General features: G+C 38.7%; 1 pseudogene; it reads right to left on the reverse strand.

Moving 5' to 3' along the window:
- Positions 1–17992: 17992 nt before the first annotated feature.
- Positions 17993–20218, reverse strand: LOC149154204 (mitochondrial carnitine/acylcarnitine carrier-like protein pseudogene; annotated as a pseudogene).
- Between the last annotated feature and the right edge of the window lie 6145 nt (positions 20219–26363).

Genomic DNA, 26363 nt, shown 5'->3' on the forward strand with positions numbered 1-26363 from the left:
CCAAAGGTTCAAAAATTTAATTTTTTGGAAATTTTTTTAGACTAATTCCCTCTAGTGAATATTGCTAAGGGATTTGTCTAGAAAATATTGCCCCATATATTTAGCAAGGAGAGAAACGTTTTTAAAACCTAGGAACCTGGCTAGGTGCCTCTAGACTACAAAGTTAGCATTAAAGAAATAAATTTTAGATTTACCCATATTAATGGATGTACTTGATACCTTCATGAAGTACTTGAGGATCTATTGTAGAGCTCTAGATTCTCTTATTATATTAAATCACATTAGCATCATATCATCAACAAACTACTAATGGGAGATGAGAAGATCATCACCATAGAGCCTTAATCCTATTATCTTTCCTTGTGCCGTTGCTAGGAATTTATGGTGTGTCCTAACCCTTCTGCAACAAAAATAAATAAGAATGACGAGGGAGGGTTTCCTTTCCAAATTCCACATGAAGACTTGAAAGTTGAGGATGGAAATTGATTGAGCATCACCAAGAAGAAATGGGTTTTGACTAGAGCTCCTATCATTTAATACAAATACTTGAAAAACCAAAGGATGTGAGAAGAACTGCCTTCATATTCTATCAAATTTGGTCCTGAGGATGGACCCCCTTTGGGGTTCGAAATGTCGACATAAGAAATATCATACTGTGGATAATCCCGATCATGCTACTCCAAAAAACTACCACAGAAGCTTAAAGTCTAAAATAATTTCCCTGTACAGAGGGGATACATGGAATGATCCAAATCGGATCCATAAACGACTATCAAAGAACCCTGACTGTATCGGGATGAAACAAATCCTTGAAGAATCCAAAACAGCAATTGGAAACACCCTGAACTAGTGGCCATGGCAGCCGGCGTGGAACGACAAGGACCTCGGTCAAAGCACGCTGACCGAGGCCCATGGAGACTGCGCAAGAGGTCGATGTAGCCCCTCGGAGCCTCGGAATGGGAAAAGGAGCTGATTTTCAATGTGCGCGCTAGGCTGGGAAAACAGGGCGAAATGGAGGGGCCTTAAGCCTTTGGTCACGTTGGGAGCCGAAGAACCACGGGCAGAGAAACGAAAAGCATCAATGTATGAAGGTGGGACCCACGACCTGGAAACCGATGGTTTTGATTGGGGCACCCCTGAACGGTAAGAGGTTTTGGAGTAGAGCGAAACGATCACACTCAACGATCGACACATGGCAGCGGAGGTGAGAGAAAAACCGTCGTGATCACGTGTTATCGGTCAAGCAAGCCAACTGCGCTCGACGTGCGTATGACGTTGGATCGGGAGGAGCCCAGATCGGACGGCTGAGATTGCGCCCGATAGATAGAAGCGAAATCGATAGGGAATTAAGCCACAGTTTAAGGGGATTTGGAATCCGTTGACCACCACGGTGGAGAAAGAACGTATCCACGACATAACCGAAGAAACGAATCGATGAGCAGGCTGGCGCCGTTCCGATGGAGACACGTGGCTACTTCCCAAGCATTCATGCTGATGCCAAACAAGGAACTCCAAGCACACAGGCAGTAGGCGAATCGACGTAGGTGGGAGAGGAATCGAACAGGCATGGATATCGAATGGCTAAAGCCATGAATAGAGACATTCGAATGAAAATAGAGAGACGAGGAATAGAAAGAGTCCAAGCAACCAAGAGAGACAGTGAACAGTGATCCCTGAGAGAGGAGGACTGAGCACAGAGCGCAGTAAAGCCAAGCAGAGGAGACAGAGGGCCGAGTTGACCTCAGGCAGCATCAAGCACCAGAGAGCTTGAAGATTCAAGCCTTCCCATAGAGGAATCTATCTGGATTGAGCATCACAGTTGGCTCTTTCCACTGTAGATCGAAGGTCACAGAGCTGGTAGGAAGAACAAGAGTCTGTGAACTTTGAGTGGCTTGGGGAATCCAAGAACCACCCTGCCAAGAAAAATCTGCTTCAGGAGAACTCATATTGAGTCCCTGTATTGTAATTTCTCTGCTGAAAGACACAATAAAACAAGGCCACCACTGAAGCTGGACCGGAGATGTAGCCCTGGAGGATAGAGTGAACTCCTTATTAAAACTGTTTGTGTCTTTGTGTTGCTTACTGTATTTCTCTGCTGTCTTTCAACTTATTTTATGTGTATTGGCAATCTGATCAATCTGTTGTTTCAATAACATAGAACACACACACCAGCACATGGGTCTGTAATACCTTTTGTTTAATAAATCTTCAACTGAGGTCACTCATAGGGTGATTATCAGATCAAGTCATATCAGAACTCTAGGCTATAAGGTTAGACAAGCTTGTGTTGGTTTAGTTGTAAATGCTCACTAGATCAAAGCTCAAATTAGGAGAAGGAGAGTTGGTGGAAACTAATCCTAAAATTGGGAGAGTTTATTCTCGGAAGACAATTTCAGAGGAAGGTTCTATAGGGCCAGACCCTCAATTCATAGAAATTTTCCTAGCTATAAAGTCTATGGTAAAAGAAATGTATAGGTACTTTAGAAATCATAAGGGTGAAGATTCATCAGGCTCTAAGCAAGATAAAGAAGAAGATGAATCCATTCCCATGACCACTCCAAAGGAAAGGGGAAAGAAGAAAGCTTCCCTACACCTCCTAGTAGCCTTGTGCATAATAAGAAGGCATCTTTGATTAAGTTAGATGTTAAATTTGATTTGCCTATATATGATGGAGAGTTAAATGCTGAGAAGTTGGACAATTGGATAAGAAAAATTGATGTGTATTGCAGGGTACAAAACTTAAACTCAGACAAGAGTAAGATTCAACTGGCAAGCCTACACCTAGGAGGCACTGCCTTGGTTTGGTGGGAAGGCAGAACCCAAGCTGATATGAAGAAGCATGGTAAGACTATCTCTGTCTGGAGTGAATTTGTTTCTGCCATCAAAAAGCAGTTCCATCCATTGGCCTACATGCAACAAGCCACGATGAGTTGGAAAACTCTTCGGCAGTTGAAAGGGAAAAGTGTGCAAGGGTATACTCAAGAATTTAGAAAAAGAGCATTGATGTTGGGTATCTCATTAGACTCACTAGAAACTCTTTTGAAGTACATTGGTGGTCTACACAACTACATGAGGCATACCATCCTCATGTTTAATCCCACTAGTATAGATGAGGTATCTGTACAAGCTACTCATCTAGAAGCTAGAGGAAAGAATGGAAATCCAGAAGTTGGGGGACCATCCCAACCCACTGTAAGCAAGAGCAAGGAGAAAAGAAAGCAGAAGTGGAAAGCAAGGAAGGCTAACATTGCACAGAAAGGCAAAGCTTCATGCACTCGCTGTAAAAAGGAGGGGCATGATGATGAGCACTGTTGGATTCTGCATCTAGAGCTGAGGCCTAAGAAGTCTGAGGGCAAGAAGAAGAAGATTGCTGCGACTATTCAGAAAGATTTGGGGTCAGACTCGGGACATGAAAAAATCATTGCAGCCACAGGTATAAAAGGTAAGAATTCTGAAGCATCTACTAGTAATTCTGCTCAATCTGTTATTGATGAAGAACATGAGAGAAAAAGACATGAGCTTTTCCATATTCGAGTTATTTCCAAAAATCAAAAGATTGATACTTTGTTTGATAGTGGCTCAAAAGTAAATCTGATTTCTGAAGCAATTGTAAAGAAATTGGGATTAACAACTACACCTCATAAGAAGCCATACCCATTAGGATGGTTGAATGATAAAGCACAACTACAAGTGACTAGATAGTGCAAACTCAAGTTTTCTTTTGGGTCAGCATTTGTAGATGAGGTTGAGTTAGATATAATTCCTTTGGATATATGTGGAATTGTTTTAGGAAGTCCTTACTTGTATGATAGAAAGGCTATTTTCTATAGAGATGAGAACAAGTATCTACTTGTTAAAGATGGAATCGAATACTTTGTAAGAGATCATAAGCTCAAGAATAATTATACTCTCATAAACTCAGGACATATGAAAAGAATGATAAATTCCTAAAAACAATTCTTACTAATGGTTGTAAAGGAAAAGAAAACTGATAAAACCAATGTATTTGAGGGTTGTAATTCTGATTAGCAAGCTGATATAGAAAAGATTGTTTCAGAGTATGATGTCTTGTTTCAAGAACCACAAGGTCTGCCACCCAAAAAGGGAATAGTACATGATATTATTTAGCAACAAGATGTTCCTTTGCCTAACATTGGGATGTACAGGTTATCTACTTTAGAGAATGCTGAAATCAAGAGGCAGGTGCAGGAGTTGCTCGAAAACAGGTTCATCAGGCCTAGCACATCACCATGTGGGTCACCCATCGTCTTGGTGAGAAAGAAAGATGGATCGTGGAGAATGTGCATTGACTACCGAGCACTGAATAAGATAACAATAAAAAATCGTTATCCCCTTCCTCACATAGATGATCTTCTAGATCAATTGAAGGAAGCTGTTTATTTCACCAAGCTAGATTTGCACAGTGGATACCATCAGGTCGGAGTTGCAGAGCAAGATGCATGGAAGACTGCTTTCAAAACAAAGCAGGGATTGTATGAATGGTTGGTTATTCCTTTTGGCCTAACTAATGCTCCTTCTACTTTCATGAGATTAATGAATGATGTACTCAGACCTTTTCTTGATGATTTTGTTATTGTGTATCTGGATGAAATTCTGATTTTTAGTAAAACGTGGGAAGAACATTTAAAGCATGTTAAGCAGACATTAGATGTTTTGAAAAGAGAAAAACTTTATGTTAAACGCTCCAAATGTGAATTTGGCAAAACCTCTCTAAATTATTTGGGTCATATAGTAGGGGGAGGTGAATTGAAAATATATCCCTCTAAAGTGGCAGTCATTGTAAACTGACCTAAACCCAAGTTTGCTACAGAAGTGAGAAGCTTCTTAGGAGAAGCATAGTATTGGAGGAAGTTCATTTCAAATTTTTCCTCAATTGCAGCTCCCTTACATGCTTTGACATGATTGAACAAGGTGTTTCAGTGGGGAGGCAAACAACAGAAAGCCTTTGACACCTTGAAAGAAAAAATTAGTACAACACCTATACTAGCATTGCTAGATCTACAAAGACCATTTGAGATCCAAACTGATGCCAGTGACTATGCCATGGGAGCAGTGTTGACACAGCACAGTAAACCCATATGTTATCATTCTGAGACTTTTAATCCTGCAGTAGTCAACTATCCTACCTATGATAAAGAATTGTATGCATTAGTTCAAAGTGTGAAAAAGTGGAAACATTACTTAATGGGCAAAGAAACAGTAATACATACTGATCATCAGCCACTTCAATACCTACACTCCCAAACTAAGTTGCAACAATCAAGACATTACAGATGGATGGGTTTTCTACAACAGTTTCATTTAGTCATCAGATATAAAAAGGGCATACATAACAAGGTTGCAGACATGTTATCTAGACCCATTATAAATGCATCTACCATACTTAAGCATAATTCTGTGTTGCATGAAAGCTACATAGAACAGTATGCTCAGGACATGGAATTTAAAGATGTATATGCAAATTTGAGTCAAGGCAAAAGAGTACAAGAATTGGACTATCATGTGAAGGACCAACTCTTATATCATTGTGGGAAACTCTGCATTCCACAAACTGAGAGAGCAAAGATAATTAGGGAAGCACACACTTCTCTGATATCAGGTCACTTTGGGGTAAGTAAAATAGTTGCACAGCTGCAAAGGTTCTGTTATTGGCCAAAAATGAGTGAGACAGTTTCTAGATATGTAAAGGGGTGTGCTATGTGTGCTAAAAGCAAGCCCAGCAACAGAAAACTAGGCTTGTACACTCCATTGCCAGTTCCTTCTCACCCTTGGGAAAGCATTTCCATGGATTTTGTTGGAGGACTGCCCAAATCTAGGAAAGGTCATGATTATCTATATGTTTTTGTGGATAGGTTCAGCAAAATGTGTATTTTGATACCCTGTAGTAAACAGGTTACAACTGAACAAACTGCAAAATTATTCTTTGAACATGTATGGGTTCATTTTGGATTACCCACTTCTATTGTATCTAATCGAGACACCCGATTTGTGGGGAAGTTTTGGTCAAGTCTGTGGGAACTAATGGACACCAAATTAAAGAAAAGCACAACTTTTCATCCACAAACAGATGGCCAGACAGAAGTAGTTAATAGGACAGTGATCTAGTTACTGAGAGGATATTGCAGCAAACACCCTAAGTTTTGGGATGAACACTTGTGTTATGTGCAGCATGCTTACAATAGAGCTAAACACTCTTCTACCCAGAGATCTCCTTTTGAGACCTACTTTGGTTTCATACCAAGGTCTCCCTTGGATTTTGTCTTTGGTAAAGATACCATGGTTGATAGACACAGTGATGTGGACATGGCAACTAGGTTCATTGAACAGATCTAGGAGATCCACCAGGCAGTAGAGGAATAGCTGGAAAAGAGCCAGGCCAAATACAAGACTAGGCATGATAAGCATCGGATGGAGCATAGTTTTCAAGTTGGAGACCAAGTCTGGCTGTATATCAGCAAGGACAGGATGCAAGGTGAAGGCAAAAAGCTAAAACCTATCAGGTATGGACCCTTCAGGATACTTGAGAAGATTGGTGAGAATGCTTTTCGCCTTGATCTACCAGCTTACATGCACATCTATTCAGTTGTGAACGCAGATTTCTTGAGTTTGTTTGAACCTTCAATGATTGAGGACCCTGAAGAGTAGAGTTAATTACCTTCTGTTGATGGCCTGCTACTTGAATATCTTAATGAGTTGCAGGAAGATACAATGCTAGACAGGAAGGTAAGGACAACGCGCAGTGGACAGGTGGAATACCTTATGATTGGGCTTAAAGGTTTGAAGTCGAGCAATGCGAAGTGGATTGAGATTGGACGAGTGAGACAGCAGTTTCCTTACTTAGTCGATGCTTGAAGAAAACCAAATTTTGGTGGTCCAAAATATTTTCAGTAGGGAGTTCGTAATCCAAATCAGATCCATAAATGACTTTCAAAGAACCCTGACTGTATTGGGATGAAACAAATCCTTGAAGAATCCAAAACAGCAATCGGAAACACCCTGAACCAGTGGCCATGGCAGCCGGCGTGGAACGACGAGGACCTCGGTCAAAGCGCGCTGACCGAGGCCCATGGAGACTGTGCAGGAGGTCGATGTAGCCCCTGGGAGCCCCAGAATGGGAAAAGGAGCTGATTTTCGATGCGCGATTAGCGCCTAGCTAGGCAAACAGGGCTGAAATGGAGGGGCCTTAAGCCTTTGGTCACGTTGGGAGCCGGAGAACCGCGGGCGGAGAAACGAAAAGCGCCAACGTATGAAGGTGGGACCCACGACCTGGAAACCGATGGTTTTGATTGGGGCGCCCCTGAACGGTAAGAGGTTTTGGAGTAGAGCGAAGCGATCACACTCAACGATCGACGCATGGCAGCGGAGGTGAGAGAAAAACTGTCGTGATCACGTGTTATCGGTCAAGCAAGTCAACTGCGCTCGACGTGCGTATGACGTTGGATTGGGAGGAGCCCAGATCGGACGGCTGAGATTGCGCCCGATAGATAGAAGCGAAATCGATAGGGAATTAAGCCACAGTTTAAGGGGATTTGGAATCCGTTGACCACCACGGTGGAGAAAGAACGTATCCACGACATAACCGAAGAAACGAATCGATGAGCAGGCTGGCGCCGTTCTGATGGAGACACGTGGCTACTTCCCAAGCATTCATGATGATGCCAAACAAGGAACTCCAAGCACACAGGCGGTAGGCGAATCGACGTAGGTGGGAGAGGAATCGAACAGGCATGGATATCGAATGGCTAAAGCCATGAATAGAGACAGTCGAATGAAAATAGAGAGAGGAGGAATAGAAAGAGTCCAAGCGACCAAGAGAGACAGTGAACAGTGATCTCTGAGAGAGGAGGACTGAGCACAGAGCGCAGTAAAGCCAAGCAGAGGAGACAGAGGGCCAAGCTGACCTCAGGCATCATCGAGCACCAGAGAGCTTGAAGATTCAAGCCTTCCCATAGAGGAATATGTCTGGATTGAGCATCACAGTTGGCTCTTTCCACTGTAGACTGAAGGTCACAGAGATAGCAAGAAGAACAAGATTCTGTGAACTCCGAGTGGCTTGGGGAATCCAAGAACCACCCTACCAAGCAAAATCTGCTTCAGGAGAATTCATATTGAGTCCCTGTACTGTAATTTCTCTGCTGAAAGACACAATAAAACAAGGCCACCACTGAAGCTGGACCGGAGACGTAGCCCTGGAGGATAGGGTGAACTCCTTATTAAAAATTGTTTGTGTCTTTGTGTTGCTTACTATATTTCTCTGTTGTCTTTCCACTTATTTTTTGTGTATTGGAAATCTGATCGATCTGTTGTTTCAATAACACAGAACACACACACCAGCACATGGGTCTGTAATACCTTTTGTTTAATAAATCTTCAATTGAGGTCACTCATAGGGTGATTATCAGATCATGGAATGAGATCTATCTTCTTGAAATCTCAAGGATAAAGATTGAAAGAAGAACTGCCTTCATATTCTATCAAATTTGGTCCTAAGGATGGACCCCCTTTGGGGTTCGAAACGTCGACATAAGAAACATAATACTGTGGATAATCCGGAACTTGAGTTACATCAAACATCTGAACATAATGTTTCACCACCTTGTCACAACTATTGAAGCTGAAACTCTAAAGAGAGGCATAACTCTCAAGAGTGTTTTCCAATGCATGGAACTTTTGAATACTTGTGGAATCAATACCCTTGTACATTTTGTGATGCTTTTGACCATTGCATGGTTGTATGTGAGAAACGTATGATAATGGTTAAATGAATGAACCAAATTTTGGGCATCAAGCATAACGAATTTATTTTGCATGAGGTAAATTCTATGTCAACAAACAAGAAGAAGTTTTTTTTGTACTCATTTCAAAGTGCATGGACATGCCACTGAACGATGTTGGAAGTTGCATCCGAAACTTCGTTCAAAGAAAGGTAAAGAGATTATGTTGCATAATGCAAGGGAAACAAAAGGTGTCAAAGACGACTCTCCATAATCCTAAGCGACCTTCAAGACAAGATGGTGCAAGAAAAGAACCCACAACCCTAGTAGAGGTAAAGTTTGGGCACACTTATTGTAAAGTTGTTTTGTAAAATTTTGTAAATACTTGTTGTCATTACCTGTTTAGGTACTTTTGTAAAGTGAACATTATTTTCACTATATTCAAAAAGTAGATGTTTTTAATTGATGTATGTATTGACTTGTTATAAGTCCACATGTATAAGGACGTTTGTGAATGTACAAGATTGTTGATCAAAGTTGTCTACAAATTGTCATATGTTCACTGATACAAGTATTCGATTTGAAACTTGTGTGAATTGAATATTTGTTTTTAAGATTGTATAAGATGACTATGTATTGTAGGTAAGGTCAATCATATCATGGAAAATTTTGTAGCAATGTACTTCTTATGTACAAACTCAGCTTGAAGATGTTAAAGCAAATTTATTTTGTTTATGATTTCCAAGATGGAGTCAAGTTTGTCTTCAACAATTTAAACTTCAAGATGAAGTGTTTTTGGAGCGATGCAAAGATGAGAGTAGAGAGAATGTTCAGATTCCACTCATCAATATTTTTTTCTTGCAACAACGATAAGAATGATGGATCAATTCTTGACAGGATAATAGGTCTTCATGAGGATGATAAGTGAAGTGCCTTGATTGGGGCTTGAAGGGCACCAATTTAAAATTTGGCATTTTGGATTGAATTTCTGGGTATTTTTGAATTCCAACCTCTTTATATTGACTAGGGAAGTAAACTTTTGGAGTCCAAAAGTTCCTAGTGGGGATGTGTGATCAAGTGATCAATTTTAAGCTCAAAAATGGAAGTACCTATAACTTTTTGAAACCAATGCCAAATCGAAGTGTCCGTCGTTCTGAATCTAACAACATTCGTTTCACCTCAATCTGACACCGAATGCTCAAGTTATTGTTCATTGACAGTTTTCTCAAACATGCAAAAAAATGGAAATTGGGCAGTTTGACTGTATTTTTGGGTTTTTATGGGCCAGTGGCAAGATGCCACTTGGCCTCTCTCCATTGGTCAAATTTTTCCTATGTTTTGATTGGTCGATTTGTAGCCCAATAAATAGGAGCCATGTGGGCCAATGGATGGCTTCCACGTGGCCTCCCAAGGGCATAGCAAAATTATGGTCAAGGGTCAGATGAGCACCACATGAATTGAACACAAGACCTCCCATTCAATAGTCAAGAGTCTTACCCACATGTCGCACTATGTTCCTTGTTATGCATAGTTCAAAACATGTATTTGAATGTTATGTAGAGCGCATATGGGGGAAGGGGCCAGGGCTAAGCCCTAACACCCAACAACACATCACACCACATGACCATGGCAAAGGGAGCCAAGGGGCTCGAGGCTTAGCCGTAGCCCAAGGCCATCGAACCACAACATATATCCCTTGGCAGTAGACCCGACGCTAATAGATTGGAGGATCGGAAGTAAGGACCAACCCAATGGCAATATAACCAAAGGGAGAGGCCACAGGCGCTAGGTGTAAGGCACTAGCGAAAGGGAGCCAACCCATGGTTCTATAACCCTAACATGACCACAGGCACGGGCCCTGAGTGCTTTGCGAGAAGGCGCTAAGTGTGGGAGCCAACCCTAGGTTCCGTGTACCATTATGTGACCATGCGCTAAGAAGAAAAGAGCCCCGACGGGTAGGGCGGGTGTTAAGGCCCAGCCCATGGACTCGTGACCGCATGTAATTTTTCATCCGAAGTTTAAGGGCTAGGTTAGCAAGGGTAGGCATTAAGGCCCATTCTGCGGCCATCTGTGGCTATATGACCACAATTTTGGTTCCAAGGTGTTATAGGACGAATTAATGGTTCGAAAAAATGCACCTACGAAGGGAAAAATTATCGCTCCATTAGCGATTTTCATATCAGATTTGTAGGATAGTTAGCCATAAGGTCGAATTTTTAGGATGGTTAACAATCAAGTTCATGAGAGAACTTGAGCTCAAGTTCATGGAGTATTTACCCAAATTGAGCTCAGAAAGAGGCTTCTTAGTGGTTTTTGGATGTTCTACGTCCATTGGTAATCTTTAATTCCTTATTTGAGCACATCTACAAGGTCTTTTTGTAGGTGTGAGACTAAAGGTGTATGGATTAGTCATGGTTCAGAAGTAGTTCTTAGAAGTATTTAGGCATGGAGAAGGCCTTGTAGGGGTATTCTCACTTCCAGAAGGCTACTACAACAACTATAACCAATAGGGTTCAACTCAGGTTTAACTTCCCTTAACATGAAGTTTTGATTATGTGTTTCAATGTGGAATTGAAGGGTTCACGTGATGTTTTTAGCTCATTTCAGTTGATGTCATCTTTAGAGGAGATGTTTTGAGTTTTTGTTGTTGTGAGAGTTATTTGTAGGAGAACATTACCTTGTAGGGGTCATAGCCACTTATTTACTTGCAGAAAATGCTTTTGTACTTCATTTTTACTGAATATATGAGTGTTCTAGTCATGTTGACAGGTCCGAAGATGTAGGCCAGGAGGGGTGTACTCCGTCAACAAACCTTTTTTCTTTCTCTTCTTTATGCCTACATGGATTATGTGTTGTTATGTTCATTATGTTAAATTGCATGTGAATACTGATTCATGATTTGAAGAGTCATTATAAAACATGTTGTTTCAAGACCAATTTTAACCTTGCAAAGCATTGACATGATCCTAAGTTTTGTTTTATTTGATTTTGGAAAAGAGGAAGAAATCACCTAATCCAATTTCAGATCAATCTCAATCCTTCATGAGGTTTGTGGCTCTCCTCCTGAGGTAACTCGCTCTTCCTCATGGGCAGAAAGCACTTAAGATATGCTTGCGTGGATGATCAAATGAGCTCAAGGTTATCTCATCTTACAATGTTCTTAGTGGAGTCCATTAGCTGCCAAGGGTCACCACTTTTTCCCATGATGACCTAAGAAAATCATGTTCAAACACTAATAACTCAAGAGATAAAATTTGTTTTACTTGTTTTCGTCCACTCCATTATAGCCCTAGGTTCCCCTTAGCCCTTAAAGGGTGCTCCTCATGTATCCAATGAATAAACAATTATGTTTCACTTGGGTCTTTCGCCCATAACTTTGGGTACAAAGCCCACCAGTTAGGTACATTGCCCACAAACCACATTTTGTGGGTCAACTCCTCACAAACCCAGTACCCCAGTAACTATGGGAGTACCTCCCAAGCTACAAATTTCAAAACTCCCTCTTGATGAGGGAGGTACTTCCACCACTTAGAAGTAACTCATCATCGTTAATGACATTAGCATAATCTCTAGCATCCACCATTACAACATACCCTGTAGAATGAACCACATTATTCTCAGTAGTGTCCCTGATTCCATAATCTTCCCACTTCTTCCTCTCATGATAGGCCTTTAGCCCATTCCACAATTCCTTCTTGCCAGTTTTTGAAGTCTGCTTACTCCCCACATACCATGTTCTCTTCTTGGGTTATGGATCTCCCTCTAAACCTGCAAACTCCCACTCGAAATTGACTCCCTCTAAGTCTCAGGAACCTGATTCTTCCCTTGACCTATAGGCTTTCCCATTAGTTGATATAGACCATGATCCCTTACTCCAATTATAGCTCCAACAAAGTTAGAGCCTTTGGGACTGAGCACCACTTTCCCATCTCAAAATATCATCTCAAACCCCTTTACCTCTGTCACTGAGATAGAAAACACGTTGTATATGAGCTTTGGTACCCACAATACATCTTGGACTTGTAACATCCCACCGGACTCCATACTAAATGGCACAACTCCTGACCCTTTGATATATTTCTAACTCTTGTTACCAACCTCCATGTGCAACTTCGAGTCCCATTTAGTTAGAGTCTCAAAAACTTCACATGAACCTGGCATATGCTATAACACTTCTTTATCCATGTATCATGCAGCCTCATCGATGGTACCCTCAGAGAAATGAGAGACTAGAGAAAATTCCTCCTCCAATCTTATTGAGAAGTCATCTAGCTCACTTGAAGAAGTGGCAGCGACAACTATCTCCTTCCTCTTATCATTATCTCCCTTCTTCTTTTGCAAACACTTTCTCTCATAATGACCATGTTCGCCACATGTATAACACTTAAACTTGCTCAATTCCTTCCTTGCTTTGCCCTTCGTCTTCCCTGCAAGAGCCACGTTATCTTTTGCAAACTTCTTCTCCTTGTGAAGATCCTTGTCCCACATTTTTTCTTAGATGAAGTCATCCCATAACTTGTTCCAATATATCAGCTTATCTTGAGTGACGATCTCTTTGATAAATGACTTCCATTCCTCAGTAAATCCCTTCAAAGTAGTCCTCACTGGCTCAAAATATGAAATTCTATCTCCACTGGCATCTAACTCATCAAGAACTTGAGAAATGCTTGCCAAATAAAGAGCCACACCTTCATCATCCAACATCTTGGTGTTCTCAAGCTTATCTCTCAATGCCAAAAACCAATTCTTGTTCCTGTTATGGAACAAATCTTGAAGAGCCATCCGCATCTCATGGGCAACATTCTTCCTGGTTAGATGAGGTATGAAGTGATCTTTTGCACCATCTAAGATGATGAACTTAGCCTTCATATCCAACTCTTCTTATACTTACAATTCTTTAGGGTATGTTGGTTTCTTAACCTCCTTGTCAGAAAACCCCCAAATCTTGTTTACCAATAAGACCAACTTGGTCCTTTCCTTCTTAGGACTACAGTTGGGAAACCCATCCTAACTATCCTCATATCTCATATTAGTATCCAACTTTGACATGTTGCTAGTCCTTTAACAACAAGGAAACCAACTCCCTCTTGATTTGTCCATTGTGCACACTTTGATTCAACTATCCCTTCAAAGTAGCTATGATACCAAAACCACACTTGAATTAATTGATGAAGGAGATATCACACCAATCCTTTCAGTCCACTTTCCTTGAACACTTGGCAGACCCTTTTCCACCTATATATGCATAGATCTTGCTACTCCAACACCTATGCCATTGTTTCTCACAAGGAAGTCCACACCTTCATATTCACTTGCAAACTCAACTCTTCAATATGCCTTCTAACAACACCTCAACTTCTCCAAAGGTTGTTGCACTTAGGGCACAACATATCAGCTCAACCTACAATCCCTTTCTTTCTTCAAGATTATTGTTCACATGCTACAACTAGGTCTACTCATAGTGATTAGTTTCCCCACAACATACACTGCATATAAGACCATCAAGCCTTTGTCCATACACTACTTAAAGGACAAAAATCAACTACATGTCACCTTCAACACTCTTATCCAATGAATTTTCCCTCCTTCCTTCACTTCATGACAACCCTACTCTTCGTCCCAACCTCAAACTCTTCCTTCTACAATCTGAGGTAGGTTTTGACCTTCTTTAAGTTCAAACTACCCACTGAAAACCTCCATGCAATACTTCTGAGACATGCAGCCCTATCACAAAGAAAATCGTCCATTTATTTAGGGTCTCGACCCTCTCCTTCATGCACATAAATTAGATCGCATAAACAAACTTTAGCACAAATATTAGAATGGTGTTCATGCACAAAAGTAGCCATAATTAGGGCACCAAATACCACAAAATAGTGTCCTCAACTTGCACAACAACCCTCAAGGAGCATGAAAATCATAGAGAAATGCGTCCTCTTACTTAGGAAAACTAGGCCTGCAACAACAACAGAAAACCATAAATATACCAACTCAATCCTTCATGAGGTTTGCGGCTCTCCTCCTGAGGTAACTATGTTATGCAACCAGCTCACAAAATAGAAGAACAGATAGATCAACAAATTCAAAATCGGCCTCTTCGAGGGGGAAACCTCCTTTACATTACACAAATGAACAATTCTTGGATGATACAAATGAAAAGAGCTCCTTTCTATATATAGGAGTCTAAGGGGTCACAATATAATTAGAGCTGACATAACAATAATATTCTAAGGGCACAACAATAACAATAGTGGGCTTCTATGGGGTACAATAATAATAATAAGGGGACTACATGGGCACAACAATATAATAAGGGGGTTGCACTAATAACAATAAGGGGATACACTAGCAGTATAGGCACCTAACAAACTCGCTCTTCCTCTTGGGCAGAAAACACTTGTGATATGCTTGCTTAGATGATCAAATGAGCTCAATGTTATCTCCTTTTATAGTGTTCTTAGTGGAGTCCATTAGCCACCAAGGGTCACCACTTTTTCCCAACCCGACCTAAGCAATTCATGCTCAAACACCAATAACTTAAGAGATACAATTTCTTTCATTTGTTTTCATCCACTCCATCATAGCCCTAAGTGCCCCTTAGCCCTTCAAGGGTGCTCTTCATGCATCCAATGAATAAGCAATTATTTTTCACTTGGGTCTTTCACCCACAACTTTGGGTACAAAGGCTATCACTTGGGTACATTGCCCATAAACCACATTTTGTGGGTCAACTCCTCACAAACCCAGTACCCTAGTGGTTGTGGGAGTACCTCCCAAGCTACAAATTTCAACACACAATGTATTCCACTTTTCCTTGCTTAAAATGTGCATATCTAACCTAGGATGTGTAATGGATTTTGATGGCAAACAAATTGAGGACATAGGGGAGTTCACTAATCCCTTGATGATTGTTGAAACTAACAACAACACCTATGAAGTTGAGTTATTGATTAGGTCAAATTTAAATGGGGACATCATTTAGAGGTAAAAGATACATGTGAATTAAGGTCTGGGATTAGAGGACTTTATCTATATTTGTTTTTAGATAGTCGGCTCCCATGGTATAGCCTTTATGAAGGGTGAGAAATTATAACACCCCATTTGTGCTTTATCTATTGGGTATATATTGTTCACTGAATTGAAATACTTCCTTTGTTTATTGGTTGTTAATAAACATTTATAAGCTATTTTTATTTTATGAATTTTATGTTACATTAAGAGTTTTTGTACACTTAGGTGATGATGTATCCTTTGACTTCTTTTTGGCCATGATGATTATGTTAGAATATGTTATGATGATTAGATTGAATATAGTTGTGTGGGACATAAAGAGTTTGGAACATCAATGTAACATTGTTGGTGTATCCTTAAGTGATGATATGTCCTTGCACTTATTTTTGGCTATGATGATTATGTCAGAATATGTTATAATGATTAGATTGAATATAATTGTTTGGGACTTGAGTTTGGAATATCATATTAATTCTCTAATCATTGTGCTCTCTTGTTAAATAAGTTAATTGCCTATATTAAATCTAATACCATGGAAGTCATGGGACCAATGATGTTATTTAAGTGCATTTGAGTAATGTAGCATAAAAATAGTTCTTGAGACACTTAGTGACCTAAGTTAGATGTCTTGAACGATTATGAAATGCTATTATGGACTCAAAGCCTAACAGAAGAACCCTAGTTCAATGTGGATAACCTAGCCTAAGAGTCTTACAACCTTGTCAGGAAGGTAAATGAAAGTAATGATTTATTTGGAAAATATTTTCTCTTAATATTTTATTACTATAGGTTTTCTGACCCAAAAAAGATCATAATTATGTGAATAAATGCTTCTCATATAACTCTAATTCACCCTAAGATCATTTTATGACTTCGAATTACCTTTTATCGGGATAATCATTATTAGGGAGGAGTGCTCTTAGTTATACAGTAAAAAGACATATAATTGATGCTCATGAGTTGTAGTTTTTTGTGCAAGTAGATGTGTACTTTTGAAAAGGTGCGGTTACTTAATTGTGGAGTGATTGGAGCACTTTCAACATTGTTTAATAGATTTATTTGTGTGGGTAGATGATGTGGGTGTATTGAAGCCTATGGGAGGTACATTTCCCAGTATTCTTTGTTTGTAGTGGAGAACTCCATTGCTTGAGATGTTGTAGTAATGGGGCTAGAATGCATATATTTATTTGCACATCAAGGCCCTATTGGGAGGTGTGGCTTACGCTAGAGGCCCCTCCACCTTACAATAATCTATATTTAATAAAAAATTGTCCAGTCATTGCCTTGTTTCTTGTGTACATATTTTTAGTTAAGATGAGCCTTAGGACAGTGTGCCAATTGAGTATCCTCATTATGTAGTGGCCCTACACAGGAGGCATGACCAATGTTTTTAGCGTTATGTTGGTTGAGAATAAAAGTGACACCCTTAGGGTGTGTTTCCTCAGTGATCATTATTTGGAATTGAACATTGGTTTGCATGAATGAGTTAGACTTTGTTTTATTAATTGGCATATAAATAAATGATGTTATCCTTTAATATTTTCCATTACTAATTAAATTTCACTACATTATAAATGATTGAGTTTGGTTAGTTACATTTGTTGAGTTAAATGAATGGAGATATAAAGCAACAATTGACATAGTAATCTCATGTCAATTGGGCTGTTATAATAAGTTAGAAAATTGCAATCGTTATCAGGTACATAACACAACCTCTTTCATATATATTGTGACAAAGGAGGCCATAGGTTATGGGTTCATATTTTCCCCTCCAAAGAAAACCTCGTGGAAAACTTAAGGGATGCTTCCTCGCATTCATGGATGACATTTTTGGTAAACCCCTCGATGTAGACTAGTTCATCTGCCCTAGGGAAATTTAAACTTGGCACCCAATAACACAAAACTAGTCAAATATCAAAGATCTTTCCACGACAAACCTTCTTAGCATGCTGACACACATACATACATATTGCTTTTTATCCCTCAAAACAAAACCTTATGAGAAACCTAAAAATTCTTTCACACATCTGTGAATAACATCCTCTATAAACCCCTTGAGATAAACTAGCATTAAAACTTTAAAAAAATTTAAAACAAATATCTTCTAACACTAAACTAACCAAATATCAAAGATTTTTCCAAAAACAAACCTTCTTAATAATCAACAAAAGTCAAACAAATTATACCATCACAATTTATTGTTAAAATACCTAAATTATAAGGAGATGATCTAGCATAAGCTTATATTTTCCATCCCATTACAAATTACCATATCTAGCCACATGGGTAAGTGAACTTGCTAACATGTATATGATAAACCTATCACTATAATTTGAAATAGAAATGCCCACGATCTTTTCGACACAAACTTTCTTAATGAGATTCACTTCACTGTTTGAATTCCTCCATTCTGAGAAGGCGGCCCCTCGTACTTCTTGCTTTTCAATTCAATTGCATATGCAGGTACAACTCTAAATTATTCAGAGGCACCAGAGAAGAAATTAAACGTCTAGCTATTATGCCTGATGAGACAGGAAGATGGAACCCCATTACAAATTTACGAAGCAGCATAAAAACAAGGATGACAGAGCTCACCCAAACCAAGAATGGAGGACCAAAAAAGAGCCCTTAACAGCTTTCAAATAACGAACATGCCATTTCCCAATTTGCTCTGTTGCTTTTGAACTCCTGTAAATAGACACAATTTGATTTGAAGTTCCCATCATCCCAAGCTTGACCTGGTAATCTCATAAGCAAGGAAGCAGGCGGCATTGGCAGGAACACTTCTTGCCATGGCTGGACCAAACCCTTTATACAAGCCTTTAAGCCCTTCTGAAGCAGCAATTTTCTTGAAGGCATCCATCGTACCAACATACTTTGGCTGGTGAAATTCGTCAATCTGGATGACACTCTTCACAACATCAGTTGGATATATAAGTGTCCAGCTAGCAGCGCCAGCAATCCCACCAGAAGCAAGCAGGGCACCCATGCCCAATTGAGATGTATCATGCCCTCGTGCCATGAACTGCTTCAGACCCTCATACACGCCAAATGCAATGGCATTTCCAGGTGCATCCCTTAATAAAGTAGGGATAAAGCCCTTGAACAATCCTCTGGCTCCTTCGGATCTTAGGACATGCTTAGCTACATCAATTGGGCCATTGTGTTTATTAGAAGCTGCCACTCCTGTTACCCCCAAAGTTGCAACTGAAGAAGTAGCCAAAGCACTCTGAGCTTGCAATCTACATTTGATAAGCTCAGTTGGGCAAGTCAAGAAAGATACCGCAATCCCTGCCCCTCCTCCACACACCACCTGCTGCCCTACAGAAAGTGGCAAACCAGGCTCAACCCTAAATAGGGCTTCCATCTGACCTCTCGCACTGAACACAACTGCATTGCAAGCCGCCACAGTGGCCAAAGGGGCTCCCATTCCATTGTACAGCCCTCTGAGGCCTTCTTTGGCAATGGTCTGCTTGACAGCATCGATTGCACCGGCATAGCGAGGCTGCTGGCCAGGAAGAGGCAATGGCTGACTCTGGAGCTTCACCTTAATTGTGTCAAAGGGATGCCCAGATATCAGCTGTGCTGCTCCCCCAACAGTGCCAGAAATCAGATCCTTTGCTACATCGGTTGCCATAATTGGCAGCCACTGATCCTAAAACCCAATATCTACAACACTCGGCTTTAACAAGCACCGGTTAAGACCACGAAGAACTGGTTTTGCATTAAAAAAACACCCTTCTGGACTGCAATTCTATCCCAACCTAATCAACTAAACACCCAGGGATTGTCACTATATAGGAACCCTACAAAATTTCAACCTGGGACTGTTATCCACATAAAGAATCCCAAAATCCAAAAGATTGACTGTTCAATTTAATATATTCAGTTATAAGTAACACACTCTAAGGATTGAAACTTTCTTTAGACTTCGAAGTATATCCTAGACTGTTTTTGATGGGCTAAAAGTCTATATTCTTTATTCTTTATATGTAAAGAAACAGATTAACCGCCTGAGACTCAAAGACATGACATTTAACAAGGTAGGTTAGAAGTCTGTCACTTATAAAATACCAATAAGTTATTCCATATAGCTGGGATTTGTCTTAATATGATGATGTAGATGCATGTCATGTTCTTCATATTCTTTCAACAAAAGCTAGGCTGATAGCTCTGAGTATTGTATGCTTTCTCTTCCTTTGGAGGAAGAAGTAACACGCTACTAACTCTGTTTGCAAGTCTCATGTGCTCTAAGTAGTGTATGCTTTCTCTTCCTTTGGAGGAAGAAATAACACACTACTAACTCTGTTCGCAAGCCTCATGTGCAGGAACCGGAAAAATCCTCCTTGTGCAATGTGAACAGCTACTTACTAGGAACTCAATTCAAATAAACTCTCATCTCAACTATTTTTGGCATCCCAACGCATTGAAAAACATGATGCTAACAAAAATCCAAATGCTTCAGAAAAAGATCAGACTCTGAATCAAAAGCGGGTTGGCATTACCTAAGTATTTGCTTTATAACTGTGACTATTTTTTTTTGTCCATGGGGATGAATTGAGTTGTTGAGAATTGGGTGGAGACCTAGGTTTAGAATAAGTAATTTTTTAGTTATTTTAATCAGATTTTTGGAAAAAAAAACAAAAAAAAACAAAAACCTACTGTTCCCAATGGAGAGATTTTGTAGAGGCAGTTGTAGGAATTTGGTAAAACAACCAAGTCTTGTTAGTGCATATTCTCTTTAAAATTATATGAAGATCACATAATTTTTGTTGAAAAAAAAAAATCAACCTTTCTCTCAGCTGGGAAATCATATTTATTTCATTGACTTTCCATCTGAATGGAACTTGAGCAAATACATGTTGTAACGTGTAACTGTGAAATTCTTGCTCAACAATGCACAACAGTTGTTGTAACAGAAGATTTGGAATACAGAGCCTGGAGATGAGTGGTTGTGACCTGGAATGTGTAACAGAAGATTTGGAATACAGAGCCTGGAGATGAGTGGTTGTGACCTGGAATGCGCAGCCTGAAGAAGACTTGGAAGGCAAGGCAAGACAAGATACCCAATTCAAAGAAATCTTACCTTCCAGGAATATATGATCCATTTTTAATCTGAATTTTTAAATTACGAATAATGGTTAGTTGGTAAAACATTGATAAATGAGTATGTAAACATGGAAGTAACAACTGTGATGGAGTATTATACGTAATAAGTATTACCAGTTTTGGTCAAATTATGATAAATGATTATAAATATGGATGGAAGATGGGAATTGCGACCATTTCGGAGATTATATTGAAGTCTGTACCTGATGCAGGAGCGATACTTCTAAGGTTTATGACATAACTAAGTCACCTGCGGGTTCGAAAAACAAAATTGATTTCGAAGTTGGTCGAATTTTATTTAAGGGGAATTACCAATTTTGAGTAGAATAATATTGGTGAGATCATTATAATTTGATTTTAAATATCGAAATTTTAGAAGTTGGACTTGGTGATGGGACTTGTTTTTATATTGCTTGTATCCTTCTACATTATTGGTGTATGGGTGACCCTTCTAGAGATTTAAATACTAGTGAGACAACTGCAAATAGATTCTAGACAGGAATACCAAGTATTAACACTAGCACAACCACATTAAAAATATTAATGTGATTGATATAAGTTGAAGGCTTTATTTGTATCTACCATTGACAAACATACCATTTGTGTGTACCATTTGTATCTACCAAAAAAACACTATTGCAATTATCATTATAATTAATAATAATTTTTTTTATAATAATTATTGTTTCATATTAAATGTTATTTATTATTATTTAATTTAAAATTATGTAATATAAATATGAACCCTTAGATTAATAATCTATAGGGATTGATATTATAAACCCAAGAGAATAATAAATCCAAGGGGTTAATACAAAAGCCCCAAGGGATTATAAACCCTAAGGAATAATATTAACCCGAGGGATTATTACTGAAAATCCTAGGGTTTGATAGTATTAATCCCTTGGGTTTATTATTCCCTTAGGTTTATAATTTCAATCCCTTGGGTATATTAATCTAAGTGTTCATATTCCTAGGGTATAATATTATTTATAGGTTTGTAATATTAATCCTTAGGTTCAATATAAATCATGGTCAACTAAGTATTTATATACCTTGGATTTATAATATTAGTCCCTTGGATTTAATAATATCAGTCCCTTGCGTTTATAATACTTTGGGGTTTTAGTATTAACCATTGGGTTTATTATTCCCTTGAGTTTATAATATCAATCTGTTTGGTTTACTTATGTAAGGGTTCATATTCCTAGGGTTTAATAGTTAAACCCCAAGGGATTATGAATCAAAGGAAATAATATTAACCCAAGGAATTATTAGCCCAAAGGATTAACATTATAAACCCAAGGTATATAAACCCTAAGAAAAATATTATAAACCCTAAAATAAACATGGTTGATTTTCATTTTGAGACAATCCTTGTCACAATGCAATGTTGGACCATGGTCAACCAAATTTATTCTAGGGTTTATCATATTTTTCTTATGGTCTACATACCTTGAGTTTATAATATTAACTCCTTTGAGTTTATAATCCTTTAAGTTTAATACTAAAAATCCAAGGAATTATAAACCCTAGGGAATAATATTAAACCCAAGGGAATAATAAACCTTAGAGATCAATACTAAAAATCCAAAGGAATATAAACCTACAGGAATAAAATTAAACCCTTGGGATTGATATTATAAACCAAAGGGATAAAAATTACAAACCCAAGGTATATAAACCCTAAGATAAATATTATAAACACTAAGATAAAGTGATTGAGCATGGTTGAGCATGGTTAATTTCCATATTGACCATGATTGATTTTCATATCGAGGCAATCTTTGTCACAAAACAATGTTGGACCATGCTTGACCATGGTTGATTTCCATATTCAGACAATCTTTGTCATAGTGTAACATTCGACCATGGTTGACCATGTTTGGCTATGGTTGACCATAGTTTATAAACCCAAGGTATATAAACCGTAATAAAATATTGTAAACCATAAAACAAATATTGTTGACCATGGTTGACAATGGTTGATTTTCATTTTGAGACAATCAGTGTCACAATGCAGCATTGGACCATGGTTGACCATGGTCAACCAACTTTATTCTAGAGTTATTAATATTTATCTTATGGTTTACGTACCTTGGGTTTATAATATTAATTCCTTTGTGTTAATAATCTCTTAGGTTTAATACTAAAATCCAAGGAATTATAAACCCTAGGGAATAATATTAAACTCAAGGGAATAATAAACCCTAGGGATCAATAATAAAAACCCAAACAGCTATAAACCTAAGGGAATAAAATTAAACCCTTTGTATTGATATTATAAACCGAAAGGATACAAATTATAAACCCAAGGTATATAAACCCTAATATAAATATTATAAACACTAAAATAAACATGGTTGAACATAGTTGAGAATGGTTAATTTCCATATTGACCATGATTGATTTTCATATCAAGACAATCTTTGTCACAACACGATGTTGGACCATGGTTGACCATGTTTGATTTCCATATCGAGACAATCTTTGTCACAATGTGACATTTGACCATGGTTGACCATGGTTGGCTATGGTTGACCATGATTAATATTATAAACCAAAGGGAATAATAAACCCAAGGGATTGATATTATAAACCCAAGGGATTAATACTAAAACCCCAAGGGATTATGAACCCAAGGGACAAATATTATAAACCTAAGGTATATAAACCCTAACATAAATATTATAAACACTAAAATAAAATGCTTGAACATGGTTTATTTTCATATTGAGACAACCCTTAGCACAATGCGACATTGAACCATGGTTGGTCATGGCTCGCTATGATTGACCATGATTAACCATGATTGATATTATAAACCTGATTGATATTATAAACCCAAGGGAATAATAAACCCAAAGGATCGATATTATAAACCAAAGGGATTAATACTAAAACCCAAAGGGATTATGAATCAAAAGGAATAATATTAAACCCAAGGGACAAATATTAAAAACCCAAGGCATATAAACCCTAAGATAAATATTATAAACACATGGTTGACCATGGTTGATTTTCATATTGAGACAATTCTTATCACAATGCGACATTAGACCATGGTTGATTTACATATCGAGACAATCTTTGTCACAATGCGACGTTAGACCATGGTTGACCATGGTTGATTTTCATATCGAGACACTCTTTGTCACAATGCGACATTCGACAATGGAAACTGTGGTAGATTTTTATATGGAGACAATTTTTGTCACAATGCGGCATTCGAGACCATGGTTGATTTTCGTATCGAGACAATCTTTGTCACAATGCGACATTCGACCATGGTTGACCAAGATTAACCATGTCTAGCCATGGTTGACCATGATTGTCCATGATTTTCATATGGAGACAATTTTTGTCATAATGCGATATTCGACCATAGTTGATGATGGTTGACCATGAATGGCTATGATTTACCATGATTGATATTATAAGCACAAAGGAATATTAAACCCAAGGGATTAATATTATGAACCCAAAGGAATAATAAACCCAAGGAATTAATACTAAAACCCCAAGGGACTATGAACCCAAGGGGATAATATTAAACCCAAGGTATATAAACCCTAACATAAATATTATAAACACATGGTTGACCATGGTTGATTTTCATAGTGAGACAATTCTTATCACAATGTGACGTTAGACCATGGTTAACCATCGTTGATTTACATATCGAGACAATCTTTGTCACAATGCGATGTTAGACTATGGTTAACTATGGTTGATTTTCATATCGAGACAAACTTTGTCACAATGCGACTTTAGACCATGGTTGACCATGGTTGATTTTCATATTGAGAAAATCTTTGTCACAATGCAATGTTGGACCATGGTTGTCCATGATTTTCATATGGAGACAATTTTTGTCACAATGCGACGTTCGACCATGGTTGACCATGGTTTGCTATTATTGACCATGATTAACCATGATTGATATTATAAACCCAAGAGAATAATAAACCCAAGGGACCTGTTATAGGAGATTTATGATTACAGACAAAAGTGTCTCCCCTAGGTTTGGTGGCTAACCTAGAACAACAAAAAGGCAAAGGACCCAATGTTTTCCTTAAAGTAAGTAGAACAAAGGATGAAACCTACTTAGAATATGTCATATGTTTGACGCCTTCTTTGGTTTGAATGCTCCAATCCTAGCTACAGCGGCCAAAATCAGAACCTGCACAACCAGACAACACAAGCCAAGAAACTACGAGATCTGTGTAGCATCATCTATCTACTTTATTCAATAGATTAACATCGTATTGAAATATATGAGATAACGACATCACATATAGGAAAACAAAGAATTTTTTGTATTGATATAAATGGAGTGAGTTGCAACCATAAATAGGTGTTGATCTTTTAGAAGAGCTCCTCCAAGTTGTTGACTTGTCCTTCCTTTGTCACAAAGTTCACCTCCAATCACCCTAAATTCATGAAAAGATAACTATCACAACAACAACAACGTAAGTGTAGAATCACTCTCCAAAAGCCAACCCCTTGTATATGGAAGGTTGTAAATATATAGAGTGGGTTAAGTTGGGAGTTCTTATCCAATTACCAATTTAAGGTTTTATATCCACCTTTGATGGGAGGATGGGATCAAAGGATAAGGGATGGAAACTCCAAATGTTAGGGTCCCACCCTAACCCCCTTATTTATGTAATAGTATCGAGTCATAGTTATAGTTAAGTAAAGAGTCATTAAAGCCCATATTAATAATTGTAAGTCGTTAACCCGCATTTAATGACGGGAACATAGTTAGTTGCAAATGGGCCATGGTATTAGATAGATGGTATTAATAAGAACCATGGTATTGCCCCATGGTATTGCATGTATGAATCCTATATAAAGGATAGAGACTCCCTGTGAGGAGCATCGTGTCTTATTTTGTAATTGAGCTTAGCTCTATTAGAGGTTGCCCCCTTGAAGAGGCAAGTGAACTTTGCTTTCTGAATAATAAAATACTTGTTGTTATTGCTCTTGTTCTATGTTTTGGGTATATTTTCTCACATATTTGGTATTCTGGTATCGTCTTGGAGGATTAAGAGCATAACAAGTCGAATCATAGCGCTTTCCAGGGCCGGTGGGATCTCCATTTTTAGCAACAAAAAAAATTTGGCTAGAGACGTGTTCCGGTGTCTTTAAACCACAAGATCTGTGGTTGAGCGCATAAACCTGCGGATTTGGGGCGGCATGCACGCAGGAAATACAAGAGGTGGTCACACTTGTTGGACTCCCTTGTAACCCCTATGGGTACCCCTTCGAGTAGTAGCGCATTAGACAGAACCGCGCACAGACTGTCTTCCAGGTACCTTCTGGGTATATTGGAAGCCCCCTAGCTCCCTTGAAACCTCGCCATCGATAAACTGTCGGTCATCTTGCTGCTACAGTACACCGAGAACAGCACTCGAAGAGATTACTCGCCCGTACGATAGGGTATTCGGGTTGTACGGCTAAGGGTACAGTTGATCCTCCTTGGTTACTGCCCTGAAAAATTTG

This window comes from Pinus tabuliformis, chromosome 9 (genome assembly GCF_031772625.1).
Source record: "Pinus tabuliformis cultivar Carrire ecotype Pingquan chromosome 9, CPIR1, whole genome shotgun sequence".
NCBI classification, from domain to species: Eukaryota; Viridiplantae; Streptophyta; class Pinopsida; order Pinales; family Pinaceae; genus Pinus; species Pinus tabuliformis.